The sequence below is a fragment of the Polistes fuscatus genome, unplaced genomic scaffold (assembly GCF_010416935.1).
Source record: "Polistes fuscatus isolate 324 unplaced genomic scaffold, CU_Pfus_HIC Scaffold10, whole genome shotgun sequence".
In the NCBI taxonomy this organism is placed as follows: Eukaryota; Metazoa; Arthropoda; class Insecta; order Hymenoptera; family Vespidae; genus Polistes; species Polistes fuscatus.
Window position 1 is genome coordinate 2,802,310 of NW_025112998.1, and position 15,196 is coordinate 2,817,505.

The following is a 15,196-nucleotide window of genomic DNA, read 5'->3' on the forward strand; positions in this document are numbered from 1 at the left end:
TCGAATTAATTGATTCGCTAATTTATTCAAAATTCGTATACGTTTACTTTATCGAACAATCGATCGGATAAAATTATAAATATAATTATTTTTTTTAAAGTTTTTTCAACACGTCTATCATAAACTAATTAATCAATTACATTTTAGTATCTCTCGTTACAAAGGTATGAAACTATTATTCAGAGAAATTGTAAATAAAAAAGAAAAAAAATGAATTACATCGAGTTATCTGAATATAATTTAGACGAAATAAACTTCCGTGAACCAAAGATAATGTATTTTATACGCGTTGAATGGTTCAAATCACGTTGAATATGAAAGCTTGATTCGCCAAAGCTTTTTTTACTTTTCGAAGAGAGACAGAGAGACAGAGAGAAAGAGAGAAAGGGAAAGAAAGAGTAAAAAAAGAAGATCCGTTTCGAAGAAAGAAAAAGACATGGAAAGTTGAAAGTACGATGTCGAGAGCCAGTTCCTACGGATTTTAAATGCAACTTGTTGCGATCTCGCTCACTGAGATTCTTCCGTTTGCAAACGTTCTACGTAGAATATATATACATGTATGTGCGTATGTATGCGAGTGTGTTTGTATATACGTGTGTTCTACTCCCAGTACCCATGTGAGCTTTTTCACCCGGTTAAAGTATCAAATTTATACGCGTAAGTAGAATCGAGTGGATGTGTCATCTGTAAAACCTACACACACATACATGCATGTAAACACGTACACGAATCTTCTGTCGTATTTTGGAAACTGATCGATAACTCGTTTTTTTTTTTGCGTCCAAACTTACAAATATGTATGCATGAGATGCTCGTAGAAGAAACGAAACGAGAAGGAGGGATTTGCTTTACGAAAGGAAGAAAGAAAGAAAGAAAGAAAGAAAGTAAGAAAGTAAGTAAGTAAGAAAGAAAGAAAGAAAGATGTCGTAATACGATAAAAGATAAAAGATACGCGTAACATTTTATCGGCTGTATTTCTTCTAACCATCCACACGACCCTCGCACCCACCCCTTCCCCCTCATATCGTTTCTTCCTGCATTGAAAATTTCCCCGATATTTCGAGAGAACTTCGCATAACGTTCGTGATGCGCGTTACGTTATCACGTATCTAAATCCCGCCTCACCCCTACGCCCCCCTTTCGCCCCACGAACAAAAACAAAGTAGAACGATTTCGTAGTTTTTCCCTTAGTTCGCTTTGAAACGTGTTTGAACATTTTCAAAGCTTTCTCATCCATCCTTTTTCTTTCTCTATCTTTCTTTGATCTTTTTAATGAACGCTATGCGTCGAATGTCCGAGATTTTAGCTTTAATCTATCTACAACGAATTACTTATTCTCCCAATTTGTATGATCTCCAAATGTATTCGAGTTCTTTGAAATTTTCCATATTTTTCAATGCCAATTTATTTATACACTCGTATAAAAGCACGTATGGGGTATGTTTATTATATAACATGTACACAAACACGTGTATACATTTATAGATTAATACTTATAAATAAGTATGCCTATAAATATGCATACAACGCAGGTGCGTTTTGCGAAATAAGAAATTTGCGTCGCGTGAACGGAAATCGCTACGACCGGAACCAATTCTCTTTTCGGTTTCGTTCAAAGAAAGAGGGTTGACTGTACACTCGTTCATTTATTTATTTCCTGACTTATTTACTTTTTTTCAGATCGACCTAACGCACCCATGTATGTGTGTGTGTGTGTGTGTATGTATATACAATCGATCGATCGAACGTTCGAAAAATTCGTTTTCCCTGTTCGTATCTTGCCAAGACACGTCCCAAGACGCTCTCCAATTTCTCTAAATGTGACGTAGCTCTTTCTTCTTCTTCTTCTTCTTCTTATTTTTTTGTTTCGTTCCCTTTTTTGTATTCCTTTTCGACGAACGATAAAAACGAAAGATCGATCGTTGACGTGTGTCTAACATTATTCTTAAATCCCTCAAAGAAACCTTAATAAAAAAAAAGTATTCTATTTTCTTGTTCCCGTTTCCCAGAAGAGATATCGTGCTCGTATTTATTTACGAAACTCACGTACTTACATGGTTAGATAAACGAGCAGCACGTAAATGATCTACGATTTCTTTTTTCTTCAAAGTTTCCCTAACCGAATATAAAAATCAGATCGAAAAGAATGAAAGAAAGAAAGAAGTTCCTACTTCGGGAAATGCAATGTCTTATAAAATTGATGACATTACGTTATTTTGATATTATGACGCACGCGAAAGGTAATTTCTAATCGAAACCGAAACCGAACGATCGTCATGAATATTTTACGATCGGTACCCTGGTTCGCTATGACGAAAATCTCGAGTTTAAGCTTAATCTCGAAGAGTATTAGAGATAGGAGTGTTTGTTTATCGCTCGATAACATTACTTTCCCGCAAATCCTAACATTTTCAGAATTGAATAAATTAGAATCTGTAATTTCACAAGTATTTTCCATATTCTCTATAAGTTTGTCTATCTGTCTACGAGTTCTCGGAATGAATTTATCACGATAGTGATCAAACTTTGAGTTTCTCAATGACATTAACTTTTCCTATAGAATGAGTCGATCATTGACTAGTCCCCCTTTTTTCGATCACGAACGATTATCTATGTACTTCAATTTGATTCTATTGCATTTCATCGATCGCAATTAAAGAAGGAATATCTGATTTTACTTTTAATCGACTTTCGTAATTAGTTCGTAGGATCAAATGCGGTTTATCGATAGACACAGATACACACACGCACACACACACGCGTGCGCACACACAGAATGGTTACTTTTATCCTTTAGTCCCACGTTTAGTTTTTCATCATCCAATCAATGATTCTATCGCAACACAGGTACACGACTACCTGGCTTTATTCTCAATCCCTTTCTACGGCCTATGTAGAACGGAAGGGCAAAGCTTAGTGCCGCAACGTTTATCAGCAACGCGATCCTTCATTCCGTCGAGTAGAGCTTTTCCGCGTTCCCGAAAGGGATGTAAATCCGTCGATGCGTCCGAATAGACTAATGAATTTAGAATACGTTTCTAACGCCAGAAATTTACCTTTGGTTACGAAAGATTTGTGTTTACGCTTTGCCTCTGTTTCCCCCCTCTCTCTCTGTTTTTATTTAAACGACCGTATAGAATATTTAATACATCTCGGTTAATTACCTTATAACGTTTATATTATTTTCCTTCGCGTAACGTCACCCTAACGATTCGAATCTGGTAACAAAAAAATTAGATTTCTATCTTTCTATCTATCTATCTATCCATCGTTGTTAATTATAAATTATCGAATAAATAAGATAATTAAAAAAAATATGTTCAAATGAGATTTCATTGATTCCACGATCGAGATTGATACACGATCGATTTTCAATCGTACCTTCGACGATCTTCGATCGAAGTTAAGATCGATTTCCCGCGATTCCAAGCAGAGCATTGAAATTCTTCCGGCTCGACGAGCACATCCCGAACGAACGAGCGTACCAATCCCGTTACGTGTGTCGTATGTGGCACTCAGCAAATTCACCGAAAATCTTCACGAGCGCGAAATTCGTACCAATCCCCCACTCGTAGAAAACCGTTCACTCACGGACTATCGATACAGGTCCTCTCCTTTTCTCTCTCTTTCTCTCCCTCTCTCTCTCTCTCTTTCTCTATTTTTCTATTATCCTTGGTACCCTCTCACTGTTTCAAAACGCTTCGATTTCCTCGAAGCGAATCTTCACTTCGTCAATACGATCGACGATAAAAATCACATTTTCCAAAATCGTTCTCCAAAATGAACGATTAATCCTTAAATGATATGATCCTAGACCCATCGACTTCTTCTATCTCCGATGAAAATTTCACTGTATTCCCTCAAGGTGTTGCTCCGAAAATTAGATTTCACTTCACGAATATACGTATGTACCGTACCACATTCGTACAATACATTAATAAATGTATTTAAGAATATAGAAAATAAATATAAGCGTAAAATCATTTGACCGAAAGAATGCTCGGTGTATTGTTTTTTACATAATATATACCGAGCAATTATTTTTTTCTTTTACAATTATTATTACTATTATTCACTGATAAAATTATTTTCCTATACTTTACACGAATAAACGAATTTTCAATTTTGTTACGTTTAAACTTCAAAAAGAACAAAAGAAAGAGAATAACTTGAAAAAGTGCGACAAATGTTTTGAAGAAAAGAAAAAAAGGAAAGAGTTACATATACGCACGATCGCGATTTTTATTAATCGAGCTTTACAAATTCGTCATTGGAGCGAAAGCTCGCGTCGCGGATGGCCGATGCCGACTACGAAAGCTCGAGGACGCGCCGTTTCTCGCGTCCATGCGCCCGCTGGCTTACCTGGGCGCAAGCGCATTTTCTTTCGACTCGCAACTCGAATCAGGTGCGAGTGCACGCGACTGCTTCTCTTCTCTTTACCCCCCCTTCGTCGATCGAGCGCAAAGCCTTCTTCTTCTTCTTCTTCTTCTTCCAACCCTCCCGACTCTTCCCTTTCTCTCTCACCCTCTAATCCTCAACCCTCAACTCAAACCCCTAAACTCTCCTTCTCGACTACTGATTCCGTATAAAGCTTGCGACCTTATTACCGCCTCGCCAAGTTCCATTTCAACGCTCATCCCTTATTGTTACTGATCTCACCCACGACGATTTTATTTTGCGTTCTTCTCCCTTTTTTACTTTTTCCCCTTACTATTATCGTTAACTGTCCTCTTCCCAGGTAATTTTACGAACGATAATACGCCTAAGTTCTCGCATTAAAATGCATCGAAAATATTTTATCCGGTCGTTATCCCTCCTTCTTCTTAATAGTCTACTACTTACTTTGTAGAACTTTTATACATCAGGTAGATATCGTTGAACGCGATATCTCATAGAGAATGTACGTATAAATATAATAATATAATATATTATATATATATGTAAATAATGCAGGTAGGATTGGACAACACTCTCTCGCGGATATATAATATAATATACAATATTTTTTATCTTCAAAGTGAGAGAAATGTTTTGGCGAACGTCAGTTCGTGTTTTGTCGCTACGTCCGCAGAAAATAAACGTACTATATAGAGGTGTAGGTGATACAATTCTATCGGCTGTGTATCCACTTTCCACTACTGTTACACAAAGAGTTTAGATAAACTTTAACTTTTTCGTATATTCCAATTTCATTCTTTTTTTCATTTCTTTTTTTTTCTCTCTCTCTCTTTTTTTTTGTTTTTTAATTTCTTTTTCATTTGTTATTTCGTTATTTCGAAAAGTTAGGAAATTATGGCTCGATGTGAAAACTATCGAGTCGAAATAATTTCTTTCTTTCTTTCTTTTTTCATTCTCGAAATTATAGCAGCTTGGAAATTTCGTTCATTAGTCGAATTAGAGTTTTTTCAAGTACAAAGAAAGAGAGAGAGAGAGAGAAAGGTAGAACGAAAGAGACAGATAGATGTACGATCGTATCCACGAAAGCTTCTGTAAATCGGACTGGCAAAGACGCGCTGGTACGCTTCGAAGTTAGGAAAGGTACTACCGCCGTGAAATACGCTCCGCAACGGATAATTCCATTGTTGCTTCTCCGCGCGTGCTTTGCCAACTTGTACGTGACCCGAAGTCGCGTAAATTTGGTTGCAGCTAGCAACGAATCCGACTGGTGTATCTGCGTGAGCGAGCGAGTGAGAGTGTGTGTGCTGTCTACGACCCTTTTCCCTACGACTAATTGTTCGAACGTTTGATAGATAAATGTCCACGACTATTGATACGATTACCCTACGATCTGCATAATTTGCCAAATTTTATTAACAAATAAATACGTAGTATAGATTTATTCGACTAACTTGTGTTAACGCGTGATTGAATTTGTTACTTTCACGTATATAGATGCATAGAAACTTTTCGAACTTGTATACGAAATCGTTATGGTAAAGCGATTTGTATTGTACGTTGTCATGATACGCAATGATGGTTATAAGGTTGTTCCTTTGTAACGATAATTGTACGCCTTGAGCGTTATACTAAAAGACGTTGAGAAAGGGTAAGAGACTATGTGCCGAAGAGAATAAGAAGAGAATACCCAAGTCAGAGGGAAAGAGAGAGAAATAGTCTTATGAATGTAAAATGAGGGAGAAAGTTGGCTGGAACGCAATGGTATAGCGTCATGGTACAGTTGGTAATATAAATACATATTAATTTTACACGTCTATCGTTTTATCCGAAGAAAAATTACAGGCCGCGTTGAAAATGCAATTTCTCCAAAGAATATTTTCTTTTCTTTCTCTTTCATTAAATATTCCCTTTTCACGTGTTGTAATAGAACAAATAAGTAGGGATAGGTTATATTTATGAAAATAATTTCGCAGTCTTTAGTTCCTTTTTTCTTTTTTTTGCTTCTTTTTTTCTCCCTCTTCCTCTTTCTCGTAACTTTACGGCAGTTTCTCACATGCTGAAGGTGATGTAACGAGCCATTTCGTTTGTTACGCCGACGATAACCATAATCGTTAAGGTTTATGCGCTTCCACCAGGCATAGGGTAGGTAAATGCAAGACAAAATGAAATTTTGCTAACGATTAAGGTGCATTGTTGTTTTCCCGGACCGACGACGACGACGACGACGTTTCGGCCCTTTCGTTCTCATTATTATTTGTGCAGCTTGCGTTCCGCTCGAACTGCCACGTGCTGGGACTACCAAGGAATAAAATATTTTTTCACCCTGATAAAAAACTAAATTAATAGACCACTTTCCGTTCACGTAAAAATGAATTCTCTTTTCTCTTGATCCCTTAAACATTTCTTTTTTTTTTTTCAAACATCGTCTACGAATTATTTTCGAATTTTACTTACGCGATTATTGACGATTTATAATATTTTTATTTGACGATTATCAATTAGGTAAAAATTGTAACGCAATTGAATCGGAAACGCTGACAACGTTAAACCATTTGATTACTCCAACGTTAATTAGAAAGAAACGAAATCGTTAAGAAAAGACGCGTTATCATCGTCGCGACGAGAAAATCCGGCAAGGTCGGCGAATATACTGGGAGCTCGTGAAATCGAGATAAAATTAAAGTTAAAGCGGCATTTGTTTCTTCCTCGCGAATTCGTTTTCTCGCTTACGAAGCTGCTGTTTCGCGTTTAAGAGCAACGATATCATCGTTGGATTTATAGGTACGAGAGGGTGTTAGGGGTGAGAGGGAAACGACAACGTTACCGAGATAATCGAGGAAAATTTTCTACAAAAATTGACGATCTCCTGACAAGCTAATTCTGCAACTATAGGGGGTCGGGGCTTTTATAATTTCTTTTGTTTTTTTGTTTTATTCACGAGACTCAGTCAAAAAATGAAAAACAGAAAAAGAAAAAACAAAAAAACGCGTTACGGTAAAACTGGTCGGTGAGATCGTTCCTCCTTAAAATTGTGCTTATCTCGGTAAATGAATAATTCATCGTCTGGTTTATCTCTCACGTCTCGCGTGAAATTTTACCGGTCAACGTTAAAAAAGAAAAGGAAAAAAAAGAAAAAAAAAGAAAAAAAAGAAGGAAATAAAAATAAGATTAACATAACGAACGCATAAGAGAACGCCACTGTGTTCGTGATTTAACGTTGATCTGTAGGAACGAGAGAGATCCCCTCCCCCCTCTCTGCGTGATAAAGGAAGAAATACTCTCTTCGTTCGAGAGTGTATCATCTAAATATTTTCAAGATATATATATATGTTGTTACTTTTTCAGGATAAGCGTATCGTTGAATATCAGATAAATACATAGAGCTCGAAGGATCTTCCTTCGAGGATCGAAGTAATATGTTAGAAAATTTCACGGGAACGACAAAACTCGATAAATTTTCCGAGTTTTACAATGATTTCTCCGGCGCCTTTATAGTCTATAAAGAAAAAGGAACGCGTTTGCGTTCTCGTTATTGTCGGGGGAACGAGACAATGCCGTTATCTTTGGCTAGGTTATACCACCAATCGTATTTCCGATTTTATGAGAAGGGGTAAACTTGACTCAGAGGGAGAGAAAAAAAAGAAGGTAAGAGATCTTGGATGATGATCTCCGATAGAAAATTCTTCGTACGAGACAACTTTCCCTTTTCTTTTCTTTTCTTTTCTTTCTCTCTTTTTATTTTTTTTTTTTTTATTTTCCTACTTTCTTTATATTATCTTCATTTTATTTATCTTTTCTTTCACGCGAATTTTCGAACTTCCTACTATGGCTGACTTAAGCACAGATTCGTACTACTTAACGCAGGAATAAATAAAACATTCTTTTACACCTCGAGGGATGATGGTATCGAACATCCTTCCCTAGCTCGTCGTACAACCTTGACTCGTTGTCAGACACCAAGGAAAATCCTCTTTCTCTTGAAGCTTCTTGCCTGTCTGCATTACCACGACCCTTTACTTCCTTCCTTCTCGTTGAGACTGCTGGCACCCGTGCACTTTCGCCACTTCGTGCGACGTGCTCGCTCGTCGGTACCTCGTACAAGATAGATAGATAGAAAGAAAGAGAGAGAAAAAGAAAGAAAATAGAGAGAGAGGGAGTGAGAGAGAGAGAAACGTGCTCTCGGAAGGAGGCCACGAAACGAGGATCTTTCCTAGTTACGAGAGTTAATATTTATCGAGACTCTCTGTAATCTTCCAACGTAGTCGAGTCTGAGGAAGTCTCTCTCTCTCTCTCTCTCGCTTTCTCGACTGTCAGCGTCACTCTTTTATCCCCTTACCACCTTTAACCTAACCCAACCCTGGTGCCCTCGAAAAGGACGAAAAATAATTAAAGTAAAGTAACTTTTCAGAACCGGACGGACAACTATCTTCGACTTTTACAAGCTACATCCTACCTGTTCTTCTTACGGCCCGAGGGATGTTCGAAAGGTACACCGATGGAAAGACTTTTCAGTGAACATTCCGAATGCCTACCGATGAGATTTTCCTTCGAGAAGATAATAGTCGTTTTCAACGAATTTCACGTATAAGAAAAAAAATTAATTGATAAAATAAATAAAAGAGAGTAATATTTTCTTTTTATATATTATATATAGTATTTAAAAAATAACAAGATAATATATATATATATATATATGTCACAATATTGCGAGATAAATTGTGGATACGTTAATAACGTAAAGATAAATCTTTTTCGCTAATCTTTCTTTTTTTTTTGTTTTTTGAATGCCTACCCGATGGGATTTCTTAAAAGAGATTATAAACATTTTTTGTTTTGGTGGAAAATTTGTAAATGCAATTAGAACGACTAAACGAATAGAAAGTATAATTTGTAAGAATTGCGAGAAAAGAATAAAATACCGGGCAATATCTTTTTCTACTTATATTTGTTTGGAGACAAAACAGTGGTAAGAAATAAAGAAAGAAAACACACGGAGAGAGAGAAGATGCAGGAATGCGACGGTAACGTGGTGTCGCTTGTAAGAACGCAATGCTTCGCCGATGTAAAACATATTTTCGCGATATAACGTGCGATATACAAGACGGAGAATCCTAGAGAGAAAGAAAGAGAGAGAGAGAGAGAGATAAAGAAAGAGAGTAGATATTTCTTTCGTTTCTTTCGCAACTCGATCTACGAGTTTTTTATATTCTTTACCACACGAAAATAAAAGTTCCAACGAAACGAACTGTCGCCGCGACCGCGTGCTCGTCACTTTTATTACGATGATTTTTTAAAGTTATTGCAGCTAGATAAAACGAAAGAAAGAAAGAAAGATAGACAAACAAACAAGAAACGATGTTCACAAACTTAAATACATATATACAAACAAGCAAAAATATATACATATATGTATATATAAAAATTTTCCACTCGCAAAGGTGCAAAAAATATTCTCGTTGAAGGGGCGAAGAATGATAAAAGAAAAAATAAAGGGAACAAAAAGAAGGTATTCCTCTCGTTTTATTTTTATCGCGACGAAGACCAAAAAAGAGAAGAAAAAGAAAACAAACCCCCCCCCCAAAGAAAAAAAAAGAGGAACGAAAACGAACGTTGCGTCAAACGTGAATCGGAAGATACGATTTGAGCTTGCGATGATACGTTTTATCGATCCTTTTCGATAAGTAGACAGGAGGATGGCCTAAGGCGGACAAGTTCCAAGTAGAAATGCTCCACTTCCAAACGATATCGCCAATAAATGCAGTCGTCCGTTGCCTTTATCGTTGCAGTTATCGTTCTCGTTTCGATATCCAGTAGTAATCGTATCGATGAATCGTTTCTTCGGTGTGAAGTACAAATGCGAGAGACAGAGACAGAGACAGACAGAGAGAGAGAGAGAGAGAGATAGCGAGGGGTGGCAAGAGGAAGAAGAGGGGTGAAGGGGGAAATATAAAGGGGGAAGGTGGGTGGGGTGAGGGGAGGTGGTAGAAACGTCGACGCTATTAGACGTAGTGCCACTTGATTTACGACATAACGCGTACGTTTATCTGCGCACGATCGCGACCCCGCAGGTCGATTAATTGGCCCAACGCGTCGAGCAGTTAATTTATAGATGTGCCAATCTCTCAGAGAGCTTGCCAACAAGTGGGCAAATAGTTATTGACAAAGTTAACGAAGGCTTTTCGAGTCTTTGTGAGTGTATGCGTGTATATATGTAGGTAGTATGTATCTTTTTTCTCTCTCTCTCTCACTCTCTTTCTCTTTCAATCGTTTACATTCATCTCTTTTCTACTCTATTTGCTAATTTCTAAGAGAACCCTCGAAACGGCGAATTTTCGTTTGAGAAAATCACCCCGGCGACTCGATTTTATTTCGTTTTCTCGACGATAGAGCGAGAGAGTGAATTTTTCTTGTTTTCTTTCTTTCTCTCTCTTTTCATCTTCCGTTTTTCTTTTACTTCGATCAAATAACACCGATACTTTTCTCATTAATAGTGATCAAAGGGAGATACTTTATTTATTTTTTTTTTTGAGGGTAGGGAAGAGTGTACTTTTTAAAATAATGTTTGAAAATAATGTTCTTTTTTTTTTTTTTTAAGGAGAAAATATCATCGGGTCAACGTTTCTGCTTTTTTCTTCCTAAGTTCGAATTGAAACAAACATTGAAACAATCGTTTATCGCGAATATTTGAAATAATATATTATTTGAAACGCGCGTTTAAGGAGAGATACGTTAAAAGAAAGCGCGTTTTAACGTTAAAAATTAATAACAATGATCATATTTCGTAAATACACGCTTGGGGTAAGTATATTACATTTTCTATTTTTCTATATAGAAAATAAGAGGATGAGAGAGGATGAGAGGAGCCACGTACGAGGATAATTTGCGTCGGCCTAACGGAAGAGTTCGCTCGTTCACTCAGACCCGTTGTCTGGGATGCTGGTCCTTTGGGAGGCTGAAAATGTACTTTTTATCGCGCTGCATCTTGCATGCATCGCGGTATCGGTCGCGCGCATGCATATTTCCCAGCACGTATCGTCGATGTACACGCACACATATAGAAACAGATACACCGACGTAACATGCAGAAAAAAGAAAGACACACATACAAACGCATAGAGAGAAAAAGAGAGAGAGAGAGAGGGAGAAAGTGGTAGGAGTAAGAAGAGGAGAGGGTAAAAGGAAAACTAAAGGAGAAAAAGAAGGAAGTAAATGTGGAAGGTCGAGTCGTAAGTGTATATTCATGAGATCGTCGAAAATCGATGTACTATCTCTCTTGCAATAGCAAAAACGAGAGGGAGAGAGAGAGAGAGAGAGAGAACTAACAGCGAATTGGTGGAAAAGACGAGTCATAGGATAATTTTCGAAACCGACACATTGAAACCACTCTGATGTTTCACCACAGGAACGTTTATCTCGCGTCGGACGGAACGTTTACGATACGTTTCGTGCTTCTTAAATTATGTATGAAATCGATGGGTCATCCATCGTTCGACCGCTACATTCCATCGAGTTCAGATATATATATATATGTATATGTATATATTCAGAAATGGGAAGAGAGAGAGAGAGAGAGAGAGAGAGAGAGAGAGGAAATAGGGAGATGTTTGTGTGCATGTCCGCGACATGCATATCACGTGAATGACGTTGAAATTATTCTACGAGTGCATGAGCGTGAGAACGTGCATTGACTCGACCTCCTAAAATTCATCAAATTTATATACAGTTGAAAATTACCTACGACCTTTTCGAGTCCTATTAATTCGATCGATATTTTTTTGTCTTCCTTTTCTCTCTATAATGTTCTTTTTTATTCTTCCACGTAAAAATATAAATAAGTATTTTTATATAAAATAAAGAGATACTTTTGTTTGTTCTTTTTTTTTCCTTAAATCTTATCGTTAACTTTGTAATTTTCTTTTATTATTTTCCATAGTTTCTTCGATTCGATCTGAACGAATATATATAAACGGAAAGAGAGATTTTATAATTTTATTATTACGCGATACCGTTCCTGTTATATTTTGTAAAAACAAATTTTTATTTGAAGACGGAGAAAGTGTGTAAAAGAGAAAGGAAGATAGAAGATAGGACGGAACGTGCGTTAAAATTCAATGATGGTACCTTAGTTCGCTTGTCTTCTCGAAGCGATGAACTTTCCGATTAATCCTCAAGGTCTTAAGACCCATTATGTCCTAGACGTTGGATGAAGTATATTGAATCTTTGAAAGTATGAACTTTTCACTCAAGACTTGTACTAGCAAAACATTTAATAGAAGCTGAATTCTACAGCCAAGTCCTCTTATATTGTTCTCACATTTTCTTTGTGTGGCTGAGTATATGTATATAATGTTTAAGAATCATTTGAAGATTATAATGAATTTTTAAAATATTCTTATTGCGAGTAAAAATATTTCTATAAAATTCACTCCTTCTCTCTCTCTTTCTTTTTCCAGTAATTTTTCATGCTCGTTCACGTAACAAATTGAGAGTCAAAGATTTTTCGAGAACGTCGAGGGAATTCGGTAGGAAGGAAATCGAATGGAAGGAGACGGGAAACCACCAGCGAGGACACCCGCATACGAAAGGAAACCACAAACACATCGTACGAGAGTTGGGGATCTTCCCGTTCTCGTTCCGTGACACGCAAATGATATGTGCTCGTATGCAACCTGACAGCCTCTTCCCTATTGCACTATAACTACCAGAAACAACAGTAACACCAATCGCTCGAACTGAAATTTATACTATGTACAACTCGACATCCTGGAAAACTGGTCCTCCGAGGCTCAGTTTCGAATTATCTTGACACATACACAATGTTACAGATCTAAATCGATAAACTTTACTAAAATGTTTGCAGAGTTATTTCGACGAGAAAAACGTTCTCGTGCATTCGTGCATCGATTGCTTTTCCTTTTCGAGATTTGAAAATAAAAAAAAACATAGTGCATATCACGTGTCGTAATCCAGCATCCGAATTACGATAGTATTTACGTAATGGAATTTTTAATTTCACCGACAATTAAGTAAATGTTTATTCATTAATTTTATTCATGGTAAATAAACATTTTGTTTTTTTTTTCTTTTTTGTTAAAGCATTTATTTACCTTTGTAGCGATTTGACAAGTAGAAATCATTTTTCTTTTTTTACTAGATATAAATTAAATGCCCACATATGTGGTAAAAGCCACGAAGTATTTAACTTTTAACGATAATTATTTATTTCCAATTTATTTCCCTTTTTTACACCGATTTATAAACGATCCCTCTGGTTTCGGTTATGAATTTTTCACTAGCGTAGAATTTTTTATAATATACACTCTCGGTTTCGCACGACCACGTACAAAAAAAAAATATCTATCCGTAACTCGAAAACGAAGATGAATCAAATCGCGGTGTATAGAAAATGATTAGCGCGAAATGATCTCTTCCCGAACGCGTTGGAAAAAATTGAATGGCTTAAAATGTCGAACGTAAAACTGTGTAATACGTTCGTGATTTATGAAACGAAATAAATAAATATTCGATAATATTTTCACGCGGTTGATATTAAATTATCGAATCGGCAAAATATTTGTCAATAATTTCTTAGCTTCTCAATTAAAACCTATGTTTATAAAAATAAGATATTACGTTTCTTTGAAAATTTAGATAGCAGGATGAAAGATTAGGGAACTCGTCAAGGATTTAATCGCGCTTAAATCGATGGAACGCCAACTCGGTTATTAAACGCAATTCTCCATAAAGGATTTCCACTGTGAAACGAAAGGATAACGATGTCGTAAATTATATCCGCGCGATTATATAAAGATAGATACGGTCGAGTAAAACACGAACGAGAGAATAGGAAGTCTCGCACAAAGCGTAATCCTCGCTTTAGGATCAAATCGGCAATTAAATCTGACAATTTGGCGATTGCATTGTTCGCGAAATTCCTGCGGGAAGGAAGAAACGTGGGATGAGAAAAAGATGGGGGTAGAAGAGTATGAGCAAAAGAGAAAGAGAGAGAAAGAGAGAGAGAGAGAGAGACGAGGAAGGAAGAGAAAGAGAGAAGAAGAAGAATAAGAGAAAGAGAGCTGTACGTTTCTCGCGTTGACTGCGTAGTTTGAAGAGTACGAGGGTGGTAGATGGGAAAATCAGTAAGTTTAACCAACTTCATACGAAACGGAAATCCTCGTTTCTCTTCTCTTAGGTACAATCCAGAGTAAGAGTGCGAGAGAGATAGAATGAGAAAGAGAGGAGGAGAGTTGCCCGCGGACATGCTTCCTACTTAGAGCTCCTTCACATTCTCCCTGCTAACGACTAAATACTAATGTTAACATTACAGCTTCCGCAAAGGATTTCACCCTGTGATGTTATTAAACCGGCGATATGTAACTTTACTTTCTCGAATAACGCAAGAAGTAATAAAGTATTACTTTTTCTACAAATATTTTTCAATCTTCAATTCCATTATAATTACGATTTCTTTATTTTCTTGTATTTCCGAATCTTTCGTCAAATATCGCAGGTTTCAAGGAACATCAAAGAAGCAAAAATGCAATTTGCGGTCTGAAAAATAAGAACAAAAAATACTAAATTTCTTGTTTTATTATTTTTCTATTTTTCATTCTTACGAGTACTATAACTTTCATCGTACCGACAAGAAAAGTCAAAGTAAACTGAGAGTATTGCAAAATATAAACGTGGGATGTGCGTATGTGTATCTAAGAAAGGAGAAAAACGATCTCGTTGACTAGAGGAACATTGACGTCGTTGACAATTCCAATTCGTTCCGCGACAAATCTTGTTTTGCTAG

The 15,196-nt window shown here is 36.7% G+C and overlaps 1 protein-coding gene across 2 annotated transcripts in view; it reads right to left on the reverse strand.

Annotated features, from left to right (window-relative positions):
* LOC122526000 overlaps positions 1-4,083 on the reverse strand; it is an 80,745-nt gene extending 76,662 nt beyond the window's left edge. For both annotated transcript variants that reach the window (XM_043649068.1, XM_043649067.1), the window contains exon 1: positions 3,382-4,083. The gene's annotated coding sequence lies outside the window, so the exon portion shown is untranslated. The remainder of the gene's footprint in view (positions 1-3,381) is intronic.
* Positions 4,084-15,196: the final 11,113 nt, after the last annotated feature.